Below are 24,175 nucleotides of genomic sequence, written 5' to 3' on the forward strand. Positions count from 1 at the left end.
TCTGTCATCACTAGGATTATTGTGATTGTATCTTGAATTTCTATGAGTTTCATATGCTCAGTGATATTTTACTGCCTCTGACTTGTAGCCTCCATCTGCATAACCCGGGACTGCAGTCCACCCACGGGTCCCTTCCAGCGCTCACGTGGTTCCAGGGAATGAGTCACACCTTAGTAGATCTGTCTCCTGGCCTCGTGGCAGGTAGAACTGTGTAGCCGAATGACTTCACTGTGAGATAAATGAAAGTGGACTTTGCCTGTGTGGGGCTCTCTCTAAGGTCCCGGAGGGCCTTAGTGTTACATTCACAAGGTTGTATAGATGTGAAGTTTTGCTAAGCTAAGAGATGGTAATAGTTAAATGGCTGTATCTCTGTTGTTAGGCATTTCTTGTGACACACTCCCTGCATACCAAGTGGCATATCAAGAGTCTGCGGGGACTTCAAGGATCATCAAAGTTGAGTGTGGGTTCATTTTGATTCTATTTTCCATATGGAATCAAATTACTCTTAGCAAGGTTCTTAAATTTACTACTGACAGAGTTAGATCCAAACCTTCCTTAGTCTGATGTTAATGATAATCTTAGTGCTGACTTTCATATTTTGGGTCAAAAATACTCCTCTTGTTATGGCTTATATGGAAATGTTCTGTCCCAAACACCTGCTCATAGATGGTAATTTTTCAATGGCTAGATCATAGGTGTGTGATAGTGGATTATGGATGTGTGGTAATTGGGTTAGTCCACGATTGATTTAGCACCATTCTGGGTGTGGGTAACAGGAAGGCCTTCCCGGAGTGCAGGTGGCACCCATAATAGGCTTGTAGCTTGAATGCAATAAACAAGGATAAGAACAGCTCACTGCTGGCTAATTCCTGGCTGCCTGCCGTGGACTGCTTCTTCTCTGTCATGCATCTCTGCATTGCTGCTCCGCCTTGGAACCAGCTGACAATGGACTAAAGCTTCTACAAACAGTGAGCTAAAATAAACCTTTTCTCCCTTAACTTGTAGGTGTCAGGTATTTTGTCCCAGCAACAATAAGGTATCCAAGGCACCTCTGATTTCTTAATTTAAAGAGTAACAGTGTGTCTTGCGTGCCCACACTCTAGCGGGCTGGATGGATGTCTCACTTTTCCTGAACCCTCCTGGCAAAGAGAATGTTGCTCATGCTGTGTGTTGGCTTGAAACGGCCTCACCCAGTTGTGGCTCCGCGGGGTCTTCTTCATGCCTTGCTGATTTGATGTGAAATACCAACATGAGTGGAGATAACAGTGTATGACTGTGACAAGTATATCAGTGACAAGGTGATGACTGTCATTAATTCAACTATAAATCACACACAAGTTTAAATATCGCACTGTTCTACGTGTGAGAAACCAAAAGCATAAATAAGGCCCCCAGTGGGTGAGAGATCCTGGGAAGTAGGAAGGAGATGGTTAACTGGAAGGGGAACAAGGGAAGAGGGAGGGGGAAATGAAAAGGAAATAAAAAGGGAGGAGAAAAAAGTGGACACAGAGCTTTTGTAAGTGAAGAGGGAAGGGAGAGTTAAAGGGAATGGGAGGAACGGGGAAAAGCAGAACCAAGATATATTATATACAGGTACAAATTCTCTACGATGAATGTGATCTTTCTGTAGAGCAAAAGTGTACAGTCAATTTAACTAAAATAATAAAAGCTAAAAATGTTAACAACTAGGAACATCAAAATGCCCCAGAGTCTTTCTTATAAGTCATATATGAAATACATTTTACAGAAATTCCCTCGTATTTGATAGCGTTCTTTAAAATTTCCACAACTTTACCGTAAAGATTCTCAATGCTGAAAGAAACTTTCTTAAACTATCGGTGTCTTACAGCACAAGTCTCCTTGAACTGTACTAAAACAAAGACTAAATTAGCTTTTTTGCTTTCTATAGAAAATGGTTTATCAATTTGTTGACAGATTCAAAAGCAGTGAGTATAGACAGCTAAAAAGTTTTGGAAAACAAAACACCATTGTACAAGTGTGTCTGGTAGCTCATTAATAAAATATTGTTGGGTGGGGGATAGAGCTCAGTTACATAAGCACAGGCAAGTATAAGGTCCTGTGTTCGATTCCTGGTACCAAAAAGAAAAAAACCCCACAATATTGTCACCCTGGATCATGTGATGTTTGCACTGCATGCAGTTACTTGACAATAGTAATTTATAGTAATATTTCTCACTTAAAATATGTGTTCCCTCTCACTGCAATGTAATTTTGAATCTTTTCCTAAAATCAAGTCCCTAATACACAAGCATCTGGCCCACATGACCCGGATCCTCTTCGGTAGGAGGTCCCGTGCAGGTGCAGCAGGAAGTTGGCTGCCTCCTCCAATCCTGGCTCACCTGAGGGCTGGGGCCACTGAGCCCTGATACGGGCCCTCCAGAAGCAGGCCTTTTGTGGGCCACCTGCAGCTGATTCCTGGAGTTGGTCTGGGGAACAGAGGCCCTGATGCTCCCCTCTCTGGTTCCCTTTTCCATCTCTAGGAGCTCAAGCAGAAACTCTCCCCCTCGAAAGAATGCCTGTGTTTTAAAGAAACTAACTCATGCCATAGAGCTAGGGTGCCCCACCTCACGAGTCTAGCCAGGACTTGTCCAGCTTTTACTGGGCAGCTTGGTCAGGACCCAGTGAGGAACCGGCCCTCACTTTCTTGATCCTCAATTTTTTGTGCCTTTGATAAAATAATTCAGTCAACACACACAGGCCATGCAGAAGTCGAGGTAGAGCTTCCTGTGAAGTAGGTGCAGGGAAAGTTATGCCTTCGAGAGAGGGCAGAGAATGCCACAAAGGCCTCTGCCCGAGTGAGAGTTTGGTACCTTTTCTTGCACCCTTGAGTTATTTCTGGGGTTCAGGGAACTAGGAAATGATAATGCTTATCGCCATTTCTTTTCATGGTTATTCTGGAACGTTAATAACTCAAAAATACCTTCCTCATTCCTTTAGACAGTCAGTGTTCCCTCAGGGAACTTGATCGTGTAATCAGTCTAAATCAGGTTTCAGCCCATGGAGGGAGGTCCTTAGAAAGAGTTCTCTCCTGATCTCACGGGCAAAGGCCATGGCACCAGGAATGCCAAGTGCCTTGCTGTGGAAATAGACAGCCAGGCGGCCAAGTACCTGAAGGGCTGTGTGCAGTGTGTAACCTTAAAATGTCATTGTGCTGGGATTGTCTCAGACTCAAGACCCTGATGAATGACTATAAATACACAGCAAAGTACTTCTGTAATTAACAGGCAATGCACGCTATTTTTAGACTCCCCATTTGTGCCTCGGACCTGCTGACATCTAACTGTGTGCCTACCAAACTGACCCACTGGCCACTTAGGTCTGGTGAGCCCCTATCCTTTCTTATGCATCTGGCATCTACTGTCCACTGCGGCAGATCCGTCTTCCTACAGCACCATCATTGAGCAGACTTGGACCCCACACCCCAAGTGGCTCCTCAATCCCAAGAGGAGTGAAGTTTGGGTTGCTTTGCTGCGTATTCAAGGTTATTCGCCGACTGTCCTCTTCCTGCCTTGGAACTTGAATGGCACATTCCTCTGCCGATGGCCCCCTCTCACAGTGCATCCTTCGGCCTGAAGGTCTTGGTCTCCGTAGCCTAAGCCAGACATGGTAGACCTCTGACCTCCTGCTGGACACCTCCTCTGCAGTCCCTAAGGTGAGTCCCTCCTGGAGTGGTGTGGAGCCCAGAATCCACCCTCTCTGGGTACTTTCAATATTTCTCAATCCCATGACTGAGTTGAAGGTGGATTTCTTTTATTCCGAGATTGTGGTGGCCTTATACATATACCGAAATAACTTCAATGGTCTTTAAGACAATCCACCGCTTATCTTAAGAGAACAGGGATTTCACTGATGTCCAAATGTATCCACTTTTGTTAGATGCCATTAAAGGGGCAGACCTGCTGGTATGGCTTTTCAGACACGCAGTGTGAATATTTCACTCCCTATGTTATCTATTTCTGTATCTTTATTCGCAGCTATGAAGCAAATCGCTGGGCCTCCTCATTCCCTGAAGAAGCCTGAATGAAAATATGAAGAATTACAAGAAGTGTGGGGAATATCCCTGCATCTGTGAATAGAATTAGACACCTCTGATCCATTAGTCTCTACCATAACCCGGGGTGGATAAAGGATGAGGCAAATTTAAGCTCTGGATGTGCCTAGGTGCCCCAGACAGATGCCATTCCCTGGTGACCTTCTCTCTGAAGGAGGGAAGCCTCCGGGTCTGCTCACCCGGAGGAAACAGCCAGACCGCCGTCTACACCACAGCACGGTAAACCCCGAGCCTGTGTCTGAAGCCAGGTGTTCTCGGTGATCCCTTGGGGAAGGGGAAGTTAGTCACAGACACAGCCTGACTGTGGACTTCTGGATTTGGAAGGAAAGGGACTGTCGCTGACAGTGAAATTGCTGGAAGCAGGAAGGAAAGAAAGCACAGGAGACGAACACCCCTCCCCCAAGGAGCAAGTGCTGATGGGGTGCAGAGGTCCGGGTTCCCTTTGCCTTGTGGGTCTGGACCCTCTCGGTTCCCACTGACCCAGATACTGTCCAGCCAATCCCACGCAAATCAACAGGGACAGAATGCCCACCCTCCCACCAGTCTACAGGGTTGAATCTCAGACCCAGCAGGGCCCAGGTGCCAAACACCTTGTCTGAACTCAGTCTCTGCCACATCCTTTGGCTCTGCTCTTCCCAATAGTTTTATTCTCCAGTAGAACATGGTCTCAAGTGGTCCCTGGCAACTGCTGTCTTACAGGGGGTCTCCTTCTCCCGCGTTGCCCCCGACTCTCCCTGTCATTCTTATTCTTTTGTGACACTGAGGGGTTGATATTTTCTGTTCAAACAAGACCCTGTGAAATGGCTAAGTTGTTCGTGCCAGGCTCTAACTTGTGGTCTTCCTGCCTCAGCCTCCCAGAGTGCTGGGATTATAGAAGTACCCTAGCTCAAGAATCCTACAGGAGGAGAGCCCAGGCCAGTCCACCATGTGGAGGTGTCAGTGTTTGTGTAGGATTGTGGTTGATTCCGCTGAGTTGTGTGCGCCCCCATACTTGTTCTCCCCTCTTGGGAGAGAGGGTTGTTGTGAGAGCTGACTGGCCAGACCTAGTGTCACCATTTCAGCTCCTGTTGGACCTTGGACCCCAAATTCACACGTTGAGGGTATTTTGAGGAGGCATCTTTGGAAGGTACTGGTCAAGGTGCAGGGCCTCCAAAATGAGAGTGCATATTGTCTCTTTTCTACAGTTGTGGTACTGGAAGCTGAGTTTTATGGTTTTAATTTAAATGATGCTCTTAAGAAGCAAGTTCAAGGAAGCCAGTCGATATTGCAAAAGCTTCTGTGCATGCAGTAAGATCTCACTGAGAACAAGACCTCACACATGGATGTTTTTCAGATATCTGACCCACACTGTGTCTGGGAGTGGAGTCTGTCATGGAACCAACTTCCAGTGGAATCTTCCTGCTTGGTGGGCCCTATGCTTTGTTTGGGCGTCATGGAAATGACAATCGCTCTACAGAAACAAATGCCCATGTGTGCATGCTTAAGCCCTTGATAATGAAACTAGAACATTGCCTTCACTGCCCGTGTGATTTCCTCCTCTGGATGTAACAGAGTTTGTTCCTACACAGGCATCCATGGGATGACTTGGGACCTTGCTAAAGGACTGGGGAGAGGAGGAAGAAAGGGAAAACTGGCTGGTCGTGGTGTGGGTGTTCGGTGGGGATAACCAGCTGGCGAGGGACAGGCTCTCCTTCCGATTCACAGATGCAGACAGTGGCCTCTCCAGTCTGGCCAAGAGAGAGTCACAGTCTTGATGACTTCTTTGTTTACTCCCAGGGTGTAACTGTGAGGCAGAAATGACTTCTTTGCCAAAGTCTAGATTTAATTAAGCATGACCAATTCTAATTTTAGAACTGAGATAGGACTTTTCTTCTAGTCATTGTTTCAGAATGATGCTTCAGGGACGGGGTCAGGGGCTCCTCTTGAGCAGCCGTCTTACAATATTAGAGAGCAAAGCAGCTCACAGGAGGTAGAGAACTTCCCTGGGTTAGAGCCAGAAGCCCTCAGGATTGTGTAACAGGGGTCACAGCACAGGTGAGACCATAGCAGGCTGAAATGAAGAAGACAAGTGAAGATATTCCAAAGTTTAAACATTTAAAGACCAATTTTGGTTGAAATATGGACATTGATCATTACTAGGAAGGAAGGTCAAACCCTGAAAAGTCAACATTCACTTCACGTTACGGAAGTGTGGTTTGAACAGAGATAATGCCATGCACTACAGAACTTGCTGCATTTACTGTTGAGAAAGTGAAATATACAGGAAAAGAACTCCCAACGTCACTATTGGATCTTTCAGTCAGAATACATTTACTGAACACCTTTCTTACGAGTAAGGCTTTCCAAATTGTCATGGCAATCTGTCAGCTTTCAGACCCACCATCTCAACACCACCCCTATGAGTAATATTACGGCATCATCACCAGCAGTAACAACACACATCCTGACACGATCTCCATCCCAACACCATCACAATCATTACTAACGGTATCACATTCCCAACACCACTGTCCTCACCAGCATCCCCCCACCCCAACACCATTACCCTCTGTTATGGTTTGCATCTGGATGTCCCCCCCAAGGCCTCATGCAGTCATGGGGCATGGGCTTTGTGAGGTGGCTAAATCTAGAATTTGTGATTGATTCATCGCCTAACGCTGGGATTAGGATCTGAAGGCTACACTTGTCCTAGGGTGGCAGCCTGCACACAATATAAGGGAGACAGAAAGTCTTTCATATTGTTTTTGCCATCTTTCACAACCATGAATGGTTGTTCTTTTTCTACTCTGCCTTGGGGTCAGGTGATTATAACCTGAAACCTTCACACATTATGAGCTAAATAAACCTGTCTTCCTTTAACTTTGGATCTTGAATATTTTGTCTCAGCAATGAGAGAAAATTAACTAAGCCACTATCCCAAAATAATCACCATATCAGCACCATCACCCTTACAGCACCACTCTCGGCCCAACACAGTCTTCATCTCCTTCATTGTCAGTAATCTTATCATGGTCCCAATACTATCCTTAATCTGGCACCATCACGCTCACCCTCATCAGTACCATCCTTCACCTACACCATCACCACTTCCAATGGCTGACAACATTGCCATCCTAACATCACCCCTATCCCAACATCATCCTCATCCCAGCATCCATTCCATGCCAGCACCATCAGCATCCCAATGACATCACTATCACTAGTACCATGTCTTCAGGACCTCCAGGTTTTGTTCATACATTGGCACATTTTGTTTTCAGCAAAATCTTGGATTTTCATTTGCTTTAGATGGGAACAGAGGCTCAAAACAGTGTCATTACTTGCCTGAGTTACACGCTGGTAAACTTATGGAGGTGCATCAACTCTTGACTTCTGGAGATTCTCGGTTTGCTATGGGACCATGCTGCCTTACTAAAGAAGGCTGACAACACCCCTAGTAACAACGTGTTTTGTTTATGTTAGTGCTCATGTATTTTAGAGGACTTTTATACATAGTATGTCATTTAGCTTGTAATAATACTTATGACATATCAATGATACATTATTGTGGTCAAATTTAAAATATGGTTTGCTAAATATTTCAGCCTGAAAAGCAGATGGGCAGGAAATTAAGTATCTGATAACACATTTCCAAAATTAACCATTAAAGTGTGATATAGTCACAGAAGTTATTCTGGGGCTGTTGGCCAAGTCCAGATCAGTTTCCTCTGGAGGCAGTGCATCGAAACAGCTAAACTAGAAGGTTTCTGAATTTAAAAAATGGCTCAAGGACAAGTCAGACTTGTTAAATTTAGGAAATTAAAATGGTATATTTTTTCCCCACCAGGGATGAGACCTGAGTTTCCTGAATAACTGAATCAGCGACTTCCTATCTGCCAGGTGCTGGGCTGGACACTACAGATATAATTATGAGAAATGAGATATGAGCCTCTCACCAAGAGATTACCAGCCGGTGAGGAGCAGACTCACCAGGAGAAACATTCAGCCACGTGACAGGGCTGTGACAGGGCTCCCCAGAGCAAGCTGGGGGCAGGGACACTGTGCTTAGCCAAGTGGATGCTAAAGTGGAACCAACAAAGGCCTCCAGCGGAGGCACCTGCTGAGTTGGGTCTTGAAGCATGAAAAGGATTTAACCAGGTAGAAAAGGGACTGGGCAAAGGAGCAGGCAAAGTGGACAGCCCCATGGTGGGGCTGGGGAACAAGCGGAGATTTGTAAGCCGTCAGCCTCCTTCCCCCCACTTTGCTGCCCTAAACCCACTTGCTTCTCTTCTTGTGATGGGACCCACCTGCTCCTCTCATAGAGAGAATGCACTTGTACCCCTCTCTTCATGGCCGGGCACAGACCAGTGCCTGGTGTCACTGGATGGAGGCCTAATTGAAAAAGAATGGACAAGTGTGTGCCTTGGTGTGTTTTCTGGTGCTGTAACCGATTACCTGAGGTTTGGTAATTTATAAAGAAAAAAGTTGTTTTTATAGTTCTAGGAACTGGGATGTCCAAGAGCATCATACTCCACATCTAGTGAGGACCTCTGGCCCCTTCGTCACATGACAAGACAGAGGAAACCAGCTAGAGAGAGCTCACCTCTATGTCAAAGCTGCTTCTGTGATAACTGATGGGTGAATTCAGCCAATCATGAGGTCAGAAGCCTATGACCCCATCAATTCCTGAAGGTCCCAGTTCTCAGTACTGCTGTGGTGAAGACCTGATTTCCTTGGGAGATATATCCAAGCCATAGCAATGTGCCCAGCACTGCTGGATTTGTTCCCACCCTTGATGCAGAGACTGCACGCATCTAGGGCCTTCTGCAGCAAGTTGAAGATGGCATGCCCTCTGGACACCTTCTGGAACCTGGTCCTCCACCCAATGGTGTCATTCTTGTCCATAGGACACAACTGAGACTTATGAAAGAAAGCCAATTTAAGAAACTGTGAACAGAAATACTTAGACAAATATTGCTTTAAGAACTGGATTTTAATGTTAGTGATTACTTTCTCCCATCTGAGGTGTTATGGGCCCATTCGAAGTGACCCTTCATCACAGGATGCTTTGCACTGACACATATCAGTCACTTTGCCATCACTGGGATGGGGTTTCTGACACCCAAAATTTAAAAGAAGAGAGACTCCTTTTTGGCTCATGGCTTTAAAGGGTTCAGTCCATGGTTGGCTGGCTCCGTGGTGGAAGGTCCGGCAGAGGGCAGCTGCTCATCTCAGGGCAGCCAGGAAGTGCAGAGAGGGGGGGACACAGGGACCTGCACTTGCAGGTCACACACCAATGACCACCTCCACCCAGGCCCCACTCCAGTGGCACATTCATCAATGAACTCCTTGGGGGTGAATTCATGGAAAAGTATCGTACTCCCATGATCCAAAACCCCACTTTGAACACAAAAATTTGTGGGGAATATTTGAGATCTAAGCCATAACAAAACATAATACCCAGCTCCATGTGGACTCTTAAGAAAGGCTCTTGCTGCAAATCTGCACTTCTCAGCAGATCAGACCTCCCAGGGCAGCAGACCTCATACCCCAGGAAGGTTGCTAACACCACGCTGCTTCTGATCTGAAGCACGTGAAGGTCACTCTGACACCTTAAATACACCATACCCAAACCAAGCTCCAGTGGTTTGGCCAGGTCTCTGCACACCTGACCTTCCAGCTCAAACAGCTTCCTCCAATCAGGTGCCTCACACTCTCTCGCCAGGCCCCGCTGATTCTACATGCGGATTGTAAGGCAGGGGGTTGCCGGTGCAAAGAGCGTGAGGAACTGGGAAACAGGCCTGAAGATCGGGCCAAACAGACATGGCTGGAACAGCAAGCGGGGCCCACAGGACACCACCACAGCAAGGTCGTGTTCCCTCATGCAGGGCGCCCTAGGTTGTGGGCTGGCTGGGACCAAGCAAGGGTCAGCTCTGCTAGCTTTAGTCTGGTGGAGAGGATGAACTAGACAGGGAGGAAGGGGTGCTGTGAATTTGACAGCAGGGCAGGTGTGGTAACTGATGGAGGGAGAAGGTGGCGCTGGAGGTAGAGAGGATCAGAAAGACCCCCCTCCATTGCTCTGGGGTGCAGGGGGAGAGAGGAGGGAATTCAAGAGGATTCTCAAGCAAGCAGAGGGAGCTACAGATGGTGAGAGAGGGCCCTGCAGCCTCAGGCACAGATGTGAGTATTAACTGCTCCCTTGTCATTGCAGGATGGCACTAATCCAGAGGGGAGCAGCCTCCAAGTTCCCACCGACCGGGGTGGCCGGGGCAGTGAGACAGCAGCTGGCAGGAGGATCAGCTCGCTCAGGGGCTCAGGGGTGCCCAGGACAGGAGCCAGGCTCCCCATACCCCACCCCTCTTTCTCTCCCTCTCCCTCCCCTCCCCTTTCTCCTCCAGAAGGGAGCCTGGGTGGTGGAGGTGGGAGGGTGAGACTTCAGGTCTGAAACCAACCACTTTAAGATCTTTAGCTTCTAGGTGGGGGGTCAGGATGGGTCCCTTGGAGACAGCAAGAGGGCGGTTTTCTCCTTGCCGATCACCCAACTTATGTCATTGTGATCGCCGCCACCATCACCGTTGTCTTCATCATCTCCATCATCATCTTCATCATCTTCATCATCTCCATCATCATCTTCATCAGTTGGGTTTGTTTTGCCAAAAGACAAATTTTGTCAGTCCCTTTTATTCTCATGGAGTAAAATGGATGGTTTTGGACATCAAGGACAATCTATACCTTTGAAAGCTCTAGAGGAAATCTAAAATACTTGTTAGACAGGGTGGGGCTAATGTTTTGTTTACAGTAAATTTGGAACAGGCATTTCTGGGAGAGGAAAGTGCTGAGTGTGAACTTCATCATAAGATACTCGGGTGTGCGGGGTCCTTCTGTGGTGGAGAAGGATGTCACAATCCCTGTGATGTTCATCAGAGAAATGCCTCGAACTTCAGGTAATCTAGATGCACATTCAAGGGTGTGTTTTGCTTTCTGCATTCAGTAGATTTATGGTTTCATTTATTGCAGTCCAAAACAGGAGTTTCTGTGTATTCCATTCAGGAGGCTGAAGACTGTCGGTTTGGGTAAAGTGAATGTTTCACTCCTTTTCGTTTTGGCTTTCGGGATGAACTCTGTACTGACATCAATACCAGCCTGAGACAGTTACTAACCCAAGAATATAGAACACAGTGAGCGCCTCCAAGGAGACTGGCCAGGAAGTCACTCCCCGAGACGGATGTTTTGAAACATGCTAAAAGATGTTTTTAAAAGGTGAGAGATTATGAAGAACTTACTTTTAGGAACTCACCCTCATGTAGCCTTGTAGACAGTATTGAGATGCTTTTCTCTTTGGGAAAAGAATATACGTTTGTTGTGGGAAATATTGCAGATACAGGAAAAAATAAAAAATTAAAGCAATGATATATGAGACAGAATAAAGGAGAGAATACAGTCAGTAGGAATCTCAGCATTTGATAGAAATGCCTATTTCTTCCAACAAGGGATGGCTCTGTGTGCACGTGAGTGTATGTGTGTGTACATATGTGTATGCATGTGTGCATGTGCATTATGCATGTGTGTATACATATGTGTATGTGTGCATGTGTGTGTGCTTGTGAATGTGTGTGTGTGCACATGTGTGTATGTCTGTTTATGGATGTGTGTGTATATGTTTGTGTGTATGTGTCTGTGCATGTACGCCTGTGTCAGTCCCTTGGAAGGCGGGCTTGTGAGCTGCAGGGCGGTACTTCTGCTCCTGTCTCACTGTTAATGTCTCCTTGCAGCCCGGTAACCCCTTCCTTTCCCAGCAGCTGGGATCGCTGAGATCATAGTTACCCAGAACCATTTCCTGTGGGTCCTCATTTTTTCTCTCCTGTGGGGCCTTCTGACCATGCATTGCAAACTTAATTTTGATTTCTAGCTGACTGTCATAAAGGATTTTCCCTTAGGATCTTAGGGAGGGCTAAGGAGGCCGAGGGCCGTGGCTGTCAGGCTCAGGGAAACCAGGCTCAGTCCGTGGTGTGGTGTCTGAGGCAGCGATTGCTTTGTGTCTGTCTCCTGCTGGGGTCAGGTGAGCCACAAGAGCTCCTCCTCACTTCAGGGAAGCTGCTCCCAGATTCCTGCAGGACACCTGCCCTGTGCCTGAGAAATGCCTTGGAGAAGTTCAGACTACAGGAATTCAGCAACCACACCGGAGGTCCTGTTCACAAGTGTTCCTACTCACCTCTCTCATCACCAAATTAGCCTAACCCTGTCCAGAATGGGGGTGACATCAGATTTGTCCCTTAGTTCTGCTCTTTGGTACAAACTCTCGAGGAGACAGGAAAAAGTATCCTGCCTGCTGAAATCTGAATAAATGCTTCTTGGCAAGCTGGGTTTGCTAAGAGGAGCGGTTGGTGGGGAAGGAACCAGTGAGGGCTTTGGAATCGAAGAGTCACCTGCTTGCCCCAGAGGCCAGCCTCTGAGGGGGTGTTCACCAACTCCACATCTCTGTGTCCCTGTGCTGTGTCTCTGGTGGCTGTTCCAAGAGCCCAGGCCTGTCCCCTGGGGCCATGGGTCATGGCTCCTACCATGTGGAGCAACAGAGGGGGCCTCTCCCCTCAGTCTCCCTCTTTCTCTCTCTCTCTCTCTTTCTTTCTCTCTCCCACCCTGATGCAAAGTCGCACGTGACACTTCCGTGGCACAGTGAGACTATCTCCACAGTCTGGTCCTGAAGCCTTTTTATCATCCCAGCAGGGCACCTGTGCCAAGTGAGCTGTCTGTCTCTCCTCTCCCCTGTCCTATCCCACGGCAGCCACTGCCCTGCTTCTGTCTCAGCAGATCGCCCTTCCTGGACACCTCTCATAACTGGACTTCTGTAATGTACGGGCTTTTGTGTCCAGCTCCTTTCTCTTAGCACGGGGTCTTCAAGCTCACCCGTGCTCTAGGTGTGTCTTTCCTTTCAATATGTCTTTGTGCAGTTACTCCGCATGTTGCACATCCCAGGAAGTATCTTTCTACAGACCAGACTACAGGAAAACAACGGCCACCCCGGAGGTCAAGTTCTTGGATTCCTGCCTACCCTCTCATCACCAAGTCATCCTAACTCTATCCAGAATGGAGGTGACATCAGCTTTGTCTTTTGGGTCTGCTCTTTGAGAGACTTTCCCCAGGGTGGTTTCCTGGAAGAGTTCTCTTCTGGTATCCCTCACTGATGCCTGATCCAAAGGTGGCGGGTGATGGGGCTATACAGGTCCACTGACCCTTCTGTTTAGCCTCTTCCTCGGGCTCCCAGAAGTCTGGAGGGACTGGGGGTCGGCGACCCCAGGGCTACTGCTGGTCACTCTGCTCTGATCAGTGTCCCACTGGGTCTACTGTGGCTCCAGTGAAACAGGCTGATGAGTGCTCCAGTATGATATCACTTACCCAGCAGCACATACGGCCAGCTCCGTGCAAGCAGAATTTATAAAAGGAAGTCATATTTCACGAATCCTAAACACCAAAATAGAATGTGGGGACAGACACATGTTGGTGGAGATTTCTTTGAAGACAGCTATGTGTTTTGTGGTCGTCCTCCTCCCACAAGCAGGGAAGGTGCAGCTCAAGCTGTGGCAGGAACTGTTCATGAGGTTACTCTGCCATCCGGGATGGGAGATCCTGGTACCTGTGCCCTTGGCATGAGAAGGTCCTCAGAGCCAGCGGCTGCCAGTCCTGGTCAGCACCAGGAGTCCTCATGAGCCTAGCCCTGTGTTTTATTTCCCGTGTTTTATACAGCTTTATATCTCTCGGTTCTGGGAGAGATGATCTCTCCTAGACAAGCTGTTTCCAGCAGATCGCAGGCTCTTCCCCCAGAAGTGTGCCTTCCATATGCAAAGCAACCAGTCCCAAACCCTGGAGTTCACCTCCTCCTTGATCTGTCTCCTCCATCCAGACCATCATTTCCCTTTCCTCATCTTCCAGAGCCTGCAGAGAGGAGTCAAGCTTGCCAGTCAACCTCAGATCACCTCACCCATCCTTTCTGAGAGCACCACTGCTCTCTCCCCTCCTTCTCAGGTCCTGATGTTGGTGTGCTCTGTGCTGCCATTGCTCTTGGGGACTGTGAGTTGCAAACTACCTTTCCAATGTCAATTACCTGCTGATGCGTCTACCTCATCAGACCTGAGTAACAAAACCTACGTCTAGTGGAAGTCTGTGAATACTTTCTGTGGCGGTTAAGCTAAACCCTGTCAATGTGATTGGCTGGGAGGCCACTGAGGGTGGATTAGTAGAGCACACTTCTTAATGAGTCTGAGAGGGTGAGGGAGGTGTAATTTTGGGTATTACATCTGGTCCTTCCTCTCTGGCACTGTTCTCCTGTTCTGCTCCCCAACCCCATGAACTAAGCAGCTCTGCTCACTTCACTCTTCCACCATGAGGGTACCATATTGAAGACAGTTGATCATGGACTAAATCCTCTGAAATCAAGAGCAATAAGAGAAAAGTAACCCAAACAGTGACAATGCTACCAATGTATACAGTTGGGTTCCATTACAAGGGATATGAATAGCAATCAGTCTACCGTTTCAGTCTACATGGAAAGGGTTGAAAGAAGCCGCTGTCCAAAGAGAGTGCTGTGGCCTGCATGCATGTGACTCCCAATATTCACGGGCCGAGACCTAGTCACCAAGTGATAGTGTTGGAACACCCGGGGCTTTGGGGAGTGATGAGGTCATGAAAGCTCCTCCCTTGTGCATGGCATTAGTGGATCCATCCCTCTGTCCCTCTCTATGTCTTTTATACCATGTGTTCCCTGGGTAGGATGCAGCAGCAGGGCACCACCTTGGAGGCAGAGGGAAGCCCTCCCCTGGAGCCCAGTCTGCTCGCACCTTGATCTTGAACCCTCAGACTCCAGAGCTGTGAGGGGATCTGTTTCTGTTATTTACAAATTCCGTCTCAGATCTTTTTTACTAATGTATAAATGAACTGGGACCACAGTCCACATAAAGCCATTTTCTTTTACCTACAATGTTATTTCATGTCTATAAAAGGATTCTGTCATTGGAAATTTTGTCCTAAATTTAGCTGGGATTTTACAACATCACTGCATTAACCCTTCAAGAATCTACTGAATGTGAATCTTCTTAAACCCTCTTTCTTGACATTTTAAAGATGCAGATACCAGTGAAGGCTAAATCACTTGTTCTAACTGAACCTCATCCTTGACTGAACAAGGAAAGTCATTGCTGGCTGAGACCTGGTGAGCCATCGAGTCTGTGCTGGACACTGGCTGGTCACCCACCTGGCTTAGAGCTAAAGTCCAAAATGGGGTGTGTGTGTGTGAATATTGGTTGGCTGTGAGGTACCCTTGTGCTTTATTTTGTTAGTGTAGTTGGTAAAATAATGAACCCTACCTGAAGCTGTTCATGTCTTGATCCCTTACATGCAAATGCATTGCATTATGTGGCAAAGGGCAATTACAGCTGCTAATCAGCTCATGCTAACATACGGAGATTATCCTGTGTTACCTGACCCCAGTGTAATACAAGAGGCTTCAAAAGTGAAGAAAGGAATCAGAAAAGAGGTCAAAATCAGAGGAGATGTGACAGCAGATTTGAATGTCACATTCTGATCCAAGGGGCAATAAGCTAAAGCACAAGAGGCCCCTGTGCCTTTGGCCTTCCTGATACCTGAATTTAAGCACTCTGAGACCAGCACAGACTTTCAGAACCACAAAATCAGGAGTGCATATGTAGCCTTTTAAGCACTAAATCTAGGCTAATTTGTCACGGCAGTTACAGGAAATCAACAAGTCCATGTGGATGGGTAAGAAAACGGCATTTCAAGTCTATAAAAACAACAATGGATTTGCTAAATCCAAGATGTTGAAGCCTCCTATGTGCCATCGAAGATGCTCACATGCAGAGACCTGGCAAACATCTGACCTGTCCTCAGCATTTCATGGTGTAGAAAAGCTACAGCCATAAAACAAACTGGAACCCTGAGGTCCATGACCACCCCAGGGCTATGCACCCGCACCACCTACACTGCAGGCACCGGAGGACCTTGGGGTATGTGGGTTCTCGTCTCCACACTCGAAGGACTGCATAGTGGCAAGTTGCTCTCTGAGAAGCACATGGCTGCTCTGAGGGCTTCCTTAATTTCACTCTCCATTGCTCACAGTTCCTGGGAAATGAAAAGAGAAAACTGACACAAGCAACACGGGAAATCTTTGAGGAGAATGAAATTCTCCCATGCTGAGCCTGACACACCTTTGGTCTGAAGCTAACATGGCACAGGTTGTACCCTAAAATGATCTATTACAGAGAAACAGCTGGACCTTTTGGAGAAGGGAAGAGCAGAAAGGAACGAACAGAGAGGGGAGGGGAGGGGCAGAGAAGGATTAAGGTGCAGTATGTCTATGTACCAATTTCCCACGATGCACGCATTCAGTAGGTATCGCAAACACATACCAATAAGACTCTGAACTAGACCCTCACCCAATTAGGAAAGAAAAACTTCTCCAAGCAGATCCGTTATTTACACCAGCAGGAGGGTGGCATTCAACAGGAAGCCAGCAGCTGTCCCACACAGCTCAATCTGCAAAAGCTGGTTCCACGAAAAACCACAGGAGACACGCTGTGCCTGCCAGCACCCCCTTTACTCAGCGCTGCCGTGTGTATCACCAAACCTTAGACCCTACTCAGTGACTCAAAATTTTGCACCCCTCTCAGCAATACCTCCATCCCCTGCTTAAACTCCCTTATAAATCAAGCCCTCAGCCTTGGTCAGGGCTGTCTTTCCATCCTCGGTCTGACCACACCCTGTCTGCAATAAAGTTATTACTGTTTGTTTCATCCTGGCCTGCCACAGTGGTCTTGGGGGTGCCTCAGTTTCCCTATTAAATCCTTGTATGTTTTAGCTACACCTATGAAAACACATACAGCTCTTTTTTTGTTTTAGCTGCGTAGCGCGGGCTGAGCTGGCCTCGCTACCCTCAGCTCTGAGCTGAGCGGCTCCTGCGCACACTCGGGGAGGCGGGGCCCAGGAGCATGCGCACCTGGTGCGGACCTGATGGTGGGGGCCCCACCTCCCGGCCTTTGCCTGCAGAGCGGCGCGGTGCAGTTCTCTGCTCCGGTCTCCTGGAGGCTGGAGCACTATGCGCGCTGAGCCAGGCTTGCCTGTTGACTTCCCGCACTGTTCCTCACCCAGGTCCTGGCTGGAGAAGGGCGCCAGGCTGCCCCAGACCCTGAAACCTCCGGGGCCAAGCTTCCAGAAGTCCCCGGAGCTGGCAAGAAGAGCTACCGGGTCTCAGAGCGCACCTCTGCATGAGTTTCAGACTGCGAAACTGGCTCTCTTGAAGGCTAGATGTTGGAGCGAGGCATTCAGTCCCTACACTCACCAAAATTCACAAAACAGAGGATTCCTGGTTCAGGCCATCCTGGGCTAGACTCTGTTTTAAAATTTTAAAAAAGAGCTGGAGATGTAGCTCAATGTTGAGGCCCAGGGTTTTTGTTTTGTTTTGTTTTTGTCTTTTTGAGACAGGGTCTCACTGTGCAGTTCAGGCTGGCTTTGAGTTCACATTGTAGCCCAGGCTGGTATCGAACTCTTAACAATCCTCCTGCCTCAGCTTCCTGAGGGCTGGGATTACAGGCATGTGCCACCACACCTGGCTAAGGCCCTGGATCTGATTCCCAATAAAGCAACAACAACAAAAAATCCAGAGGCCTTTCCAGATGTGCCTTATGAGCGGTGGTGCTTAGCATGGCCAGTGGGTCGCTTCTCTGCAGGCCTGAGTGAAGAAGTCCCGGATTCCCCAGTGGGTCCCATTCACTCCTCAGCTTGGGGCTTCTGTGTTTGTGTTTAACAGTGTCCGCCAAGGGCCCGTGGTGAAGGCCACTGCCCAGCGGTGGAGGCTGAGACCCAAGGCAGCAGCCCCGAGCGCAGACCTCCACAAGTTCCAGGAGAGCCAGGGACCTGCAGGCGGAGCAGGAGCTGGGGGTCAGGCAGGGGCCCGGGGGGCAGGCTGGATAGAAAGCACTGGGACTGGGGAAGGTTGGCAGGGGGCTGGGTCCACTTTGTCCATGCTAAATGTGACATCCTAAGGGACAGCCAAGTAGCATTAGCCAAGTCCAGCATGGCAGGATGCTTCCCAGCACCACCTTAAAGGCTCCTGCGTGTCCTCCTGAGTCTGAGGAGGAGTGAGCCTCTCGCTTTGCACTTGTGCTTCCTGCCCCAGAGGCTCCCAGCCTCCCTTTCCAGTGGCTCCCGCTGTGCCTGGCTCACCTTCCTGACCTGGGTGCCTCCTGAACCGGCTTTGGGAATCAGGGAGCTCACAGTGAGTGCTGCTCCCACTGTACGGCCCTCACTGCCTCATGATGGCTTAGGAATAAAACCAAACACCAAGTCCCTGACCTGGCCACCAGGCTGTGTTTACACACACATGGCCTCCTTGCCCACTGGACCTGTGACTGCAGGCAGCAGGGGTGGAGGGGCTGGGCATCATCCTACCCTACAGAGAGGAAACAATAGGGAATAAAGAAAGGTCACAGTGCTTGTCAACTATGCCTGGGACTTGAACCCAGGTTTCTTCAATGAAGTCCAGATACCAATCTCCGACAGCCAGGTCAGTATCACCTGGGCATTCACTGTCAGGAATGCAGCTTCCCAGGCCCCATCTTTGCATGAATACTCTGGGGTGAAGCCCAGCAACTAACCATCCTCAGGCCTCCCAGGGTGGGGAAGGGCTGCAGCTGGGACCACTGAGCCACACAGCCCTGCAGCTGCTAGGATGCTCTGCAGCCTGCACTGTGGCCTGTGGTCTAGGGAGAGGCTGCTTATCTGGCTATAAAAGCTATTCCCAGGTGGCATGACAGGCCCTGGACTTCCGTGCAAGAGTCATCTCCCCAGCCATTGGAAGTCTCCTGTGACCTTGACCTGAAAGGACATCCCTTTGCAGGCTTCTGGAGGGTGCTATGTGCAGTTTTCTCCCAGCATGCATCGCCCCTGGCCCACTGCTCCTTTCATTAGGAGTGCCTGGGGTGCAGGCACTGGGTGTGCTTTTGCTTCTCAAATACATAGCACTGATGTAAATTTTTGAGCTTTCGTCAACATCAGTTATCTAGTTAACAAACAGCAGAAACTCCCTGTGATAAACAGCAAATGATTTAAAATTTTGTCCAAATGCAGCAGGTTAACTGGACTTTCTGCTTTCCAGAGCCCTGCTTAGACTGGTGACTTTGCTGATCTTACCTGGGTTTCTTTCTGAATTAGTCAGGTTTCTGTCACTGTAACAAAATATCAGAGATAACCAACTTAGAGAGAGAAAAGGTTTATTATTTTGACAGCCAGTTTTAGGGGTTGTGGAGAGTGATTGATTAGCCCTGCTGCTTTGGACCTGTGGCAGTGCACCACGGCAGGCATGTGTTGCAGGAAAATCAAGTGTGTGTTAGAACCCACTGTCCCCTTCAAAGACATGCTCTGTTGTGGTTTCTATCCAGATGTTCCCCAAGGGCTACAGGAGCTTGTAGGCAGGGTTTTGGATGAGCACTGTACCACAGGGGTGCTATAGCCCACTCGCTGTTAGGAGGTGGGGTCTGGCTGGGAAAGGTAGGTCACTGCACGATTCACCTAGGAGCACTTAACTCCCTCCTCCTCTCTCAGCTTCCTGGTCTCCATGCCATGAGCAGCTTTTCCTCTGCCACACCGCATCTGCCCTGGAACCAGCCGGACAGGGAGCCAAACCCTGAGCCAAAGAGAACCTCCCTTCCTTTAACTGTGCGTGTAGGGTACTGTGCCCCAGTGAGGAGACAGTGACTCAGACACTAAGTATTCCCCCAGGCACTGTTTCTTCAGCCTCCCTAACAGCACCGTCGTGGGCACAGAGTCCACGGGTACAGGACTCCTCAGCTCTGGGCCCTCGGCTGGGATGGCTCTGACGGTTTCACTCCTACTCCGCACCCCAGCCCTGAGGCCGCTTGCTTCCTCCAGCAGGCTGGACCCCTGGCTCTGGCCTGTGGGAAACTTGTACATAGAACTAGAAAGGTCACCTCTCACACAGCCAGTCATCCCATGCGGAGCAGCTTGGGGATCAGAGGGATAGGTTCTCCTTCTGCATATGGGGATTGGTTGGGCTGACATGTGTGCGTCAGTCCCCATCTCAAAGGGCACGAATACAAGCATCTTATTTACTGTAAACTGACCACGGTTTGTTACACAGAATAAGTGCGCAGGCTTTGGGTGTTTGATTTTGGTTTGGGTGAATGAATTTCTCACTGAGTAGTGGAGAGAATTCTTAAATGTTTTGAGGATTTGGAAAAAAAAGCCATAAACTATCCCACTACAGTTCAAATTCCCTGAAACGGCAACCTTCACATACAGATCTGTTCCATAAATCTATTTTCTTCAAGCCATGCTCAGTAAGAGATTCTAGTAGAGTAACCTGGATTGGAACCTCTGCTGTTAGCAGAGTCAAAATGTTTTCAGAACTGATTGCTGTGGAAATGGAGCTTTGGAAAGGACATTTGGACTCTCTGGCAGGGAGGGCCCAGTGGGAATCGAGGGGGACCTGGGACTGCCGCCCTGTCTGAGCTCTTGGGGAGGGTGGTCTGCTCCGAGCCTGGGGAAGGACATGAGGGTGGATTATCCCTGGTGTTACAGTGTTAGCATAAAGCGGGTTGGGTATGTAGATGATTTTTTAACAAATGGTGACCCTGTCAGTGCCAGAGACTTCGTCCCTGCTGGTTAGAGGGGCCCTCACGGGAGCAGACATAGGACGATGTTCCATTGGTGTGGTGACACCGACTGCGTCCTAAGCAGCTCCCGTCCAAGGCTGGTTTGGGGGATTTTGTTTCTCTGAGCCTCCTCTGCTGAGGGCCACAATGACTTTACGACAGGAAGCCTGGCCTGGGTGATTGTTTGAGTTTCTTCCTTGAACTAGAAGAAATGATGAATGCTCTCAGAATAAAGAGCATTCCCCACCACAACAGTGAAAAACAAACAATGCTCTTAAAGCCTGGAAGGAAGCAAAACAAAACATAATTGGAAACAGTGGGTTGAGGAGAACCAAGAGTTCTTAGCCTGGCGTCAATGCTAAAACTGCCGGCCATTAAAAAAATCAAGATAAAAAACAATAGCAGCACAAGACTTATGAACGGCCCAGAATGCTGAAATTGCATACGCTGGATAAGATGGAACATGTGGAATTTCTGACAAGCAAATCAATAAGCAAAATGACAACCTCAAATTACCTATATGTAAAATGTACCCATTAAATGTAATTAATTAAAAAGATCAGTGAGGACCATGAAGAGAAAAGTTCCATGAAAGCTGCACACTGACAAACTAATGAGAAGACTTCCAGTTTGGCCGCTGTGATGGAACTTTTAGCTGGAAGGACCCAGAGGGAAGCCCTAGGTCACTGAAGGCGTCCTTGGATTGGGGGGATCCTCCTTCCCTTTTTCTCTTTGCTCCTTTCCTTGTGACATGAGCAGCCTCCATTCACCATGTGCTCTTGCCATAGTGTGCTATCCCTCCACAGGAAGAGGGTCAACAGGAACCTCCAAAGCTGGAGCCAGAATAAACCTTTCTTCTTTCTAAGTGGATGATCTCAGGCATTTTGTTACAGTGACAGGAAACCAACATGCCCCTCAGGTGGCTCCTTGCCTCCTGCCCTCCACAGGGTCCACAAGCCTCTGCAGCAGCAGCAGCCAGCTAGCACCAACCCCACTGTTCTCTCAGACCCCTGAACCCCTGCCTACATTTTCACCTTTACATCCTTTCCTTGGCTGCAATGAATGAAGGGTTCCATCAGAGGAGCAGGAGCATTACAAGGCATCTGTCAAGTAGGAAGGAATCAAAGGATGGATGGGAAACAGCACTTGTAGGAGCGGGCATGGGGCAGGGCTCTCAAATGCAGCCAGGATAAGCATGGGGGAATGATATGTCACATTACAATTGTCTACAGGAGCAACAAAGAGAAACCCTACTTCTTGTCTCCTCTCCCCGAACCTCCATGTCCCTGGAACAGTGGTGCACTGTTGGGGGCAGTATGGGGGCACGTGTGGGGGCAGAAGCTACAGATGGTGACACAGGGGTGTCCTGCATGGGCATGATCTTCTCCAACAGTCCTGGCTTGGAGTGCTTGGTCCTATGGTGCTTGGAGTCCTGGGGCTGTGGGTATCATCCAGCCCCACTGCAGGTGCCTGGGAATGGCATAGTCCTTGGTCCTGGGAAGCCTGGGCAGGAAGCTGCCCATGTCCAGGGCGAGGGTGAGCCTTTGTCCAGGGTCCTCCAGGACTTTTTCCTCAGTTAGTAGAAGGCTGTGGTGAGAAAAGTGTGCTGCGCATGGGATGCAAAGGCAGACCTGGGTTTTGATAGGGAGAAGAAGCTAAGCAAGGAGTGGGTCTCCATTGATCCTGAGCAAAGCCCAAGGCTTCCCCCCAGGCCTACTAGCTCCACTGTTTTATATATTGTAGGTGCTCAGTGAATGCTGGTCGTACTGATCACTTAGAAAGAGTCTCATTGAGCCAATGAAACTGCGTGGAACAGGTCCTTGGGGACCAGAAATAGAGATCTGTATGCAGCTTGCACATTGCAGAGGTGCTCTACAGAGCTGGGAGCTGGGTGGCCCGGGGAAGAGTTAAACTGCAATAGAATTGCACCAGACACTCCACTAGCTCCCACAGGAAGCTCTGGGGCTGGGCTGTTGCTGCAAATTTCTCTAAGCAGAAGCAAGAGGCTGAGCTTTGTCCTTCAGTGTCAGCCAGCCACTGACTACAGGCTGTCCCCAAGGAGAGCCGTAACCCTGAACTAGGCTTCTCACTACAGCTGAGGGTAATTGCCACAGGAGAGTTCGCGGGTGGACCATCAGCAGCCAGCACTCTGGCAGCTGGGGGAGCCCCTGTCCCCAGGAGGATCTATGTGTCACCCACAATGTCTACCCCAGCACTCCTCAGGTTGGGTGCTGGAGCCATGTCTCCTGTGAGACCTCCCCAGGCAGAGCCCCCCTCCAGGACCTGGGGAGAGCTGCTTCAGAGGAGCCACAGCAGAGGAGGGAGAGTGAGACCAAGAGTGTCCCCCGACTCTGCTGCAGCTGAACCTGAAACTGCGGTGCCCCTGGCCTAAAGTGCCCTCTGCAGCTGGCACCTCTAACCCTGGAGGTACCAGGTGAGGACCAAGGTTCTTCATTCTGTGGGGCTCAGCCCTGGTCCCCACCCCTTTTCGGCCATAGTTGTTGTACTCGTGCATTTACCTTCAAATGTGAGTCTGGAAATGCAGCTCTGGCCCAGTAGGTTGCAGTCATGCAAGCTCTTCAAATGTGAGGTCAGCAGGCTCGGGGAATACTGAGCGCCCCAGGTCCTCGCCCTCCCCTCCCAGGGAAGGTTCACGTTAGCGCCTTCACCACCCCAAGAAGTCTTCACACACAGAATGCTCGAATCTGCATTTTTCTTAGCCTTTATTCAAATCTCTCAAAAGAAATCAAAATATTGAATCTTAATCATAAAAATGATAAAATGATCAAGGTGTGTGTTATGCATAAGTGCTGACTCCCTAAGACAAATGTAATTATGACATATTGCATGTATACATTTAAGACAATAAAAATTAAAACAAAATAAAAAAGAAGCAACGTATGCTGGTTTCAATTAAGCCTTAAACTCTAGTTTTAAAAATGCAGATACCTCAGGGCACACGATATCTACCACCTTATGGGTCATATTTTGGCATGCATGAATTTATTTAATGCTTTCTTTATGCACAGAGTGGGTTAGGGCAAAATAAAAATTCTGGCTGGTTCAGTAGAAATGAGGACTTAGGTGCTGCAGGGACAGACAGCCAAGAGGAATTTGCCCCACTGGCAGCTCCTCTGGAGTCTCCTCTCTCTCTATGTGTCACAGCTTGTTTATTGAAAGCTGTTTTGCAGTGGCAGCAAGTGGCAGAAAAGCTTTTCAGAGCCTGAGATTAGCGGCAGAATTTATAACAATGATGAAAATCGCAGCATACAAAACGGGGCTGGGAATGCAGCCGGCCTTGTTCATTGGAGGAGTCCTCCTGCCTGGGGTCACCTGGGAGACGAGGGAGGCTGTAGCTGGTGAGTATAGCCATACGCTGTGAGCTGGGGGAACACTGGGACAGGGGCTTCTTGGTCACATGATGGTGCCACCACAGGTGCAGTGTGGC

General features: G+C 48.8%; 1 long non-coding RNA gene across 1 annotated transcript; it reads left to right on the plus strand.

Annotated features, from left to right (window-relative positions):
- The first annotated feature begins 3,285 nt into the window (after positions 1-3,285).
- On the plus strand, positions 3,286-11,537 carry LOC134473267 (uncharacterized). The gene is made up of 3 exons (XR_010043450.1): positions 3,286-3,673; positions 3,996-4,291; positions 7,899-11,537. It is a non-coding gene; the product is annotated as an uncharacterized LOC134473267 (long non-coding RNA).
- Positions 11,538-24,175: the final 12,638 nt, after the last annotated feature.

The sequence above is a fragment of the Cavia porcellus genome, unplaced genomic scaffold, assembly GCF_034190915.1.
Source record: "Cavia porcellus strain 051 isolate PalLab524CR breed Dunkin Hartley unplaced genomic scaffold, mCavPor4.1 scaffold_26, whole genome shotgun sequence".
Taxonomy (NCBI): domain Eukaryota; kingdom Metazoa; phylum Chordata; class Mammalia; order Rodentia; family Caviidae; genus Cavia; species Cavia porcellus.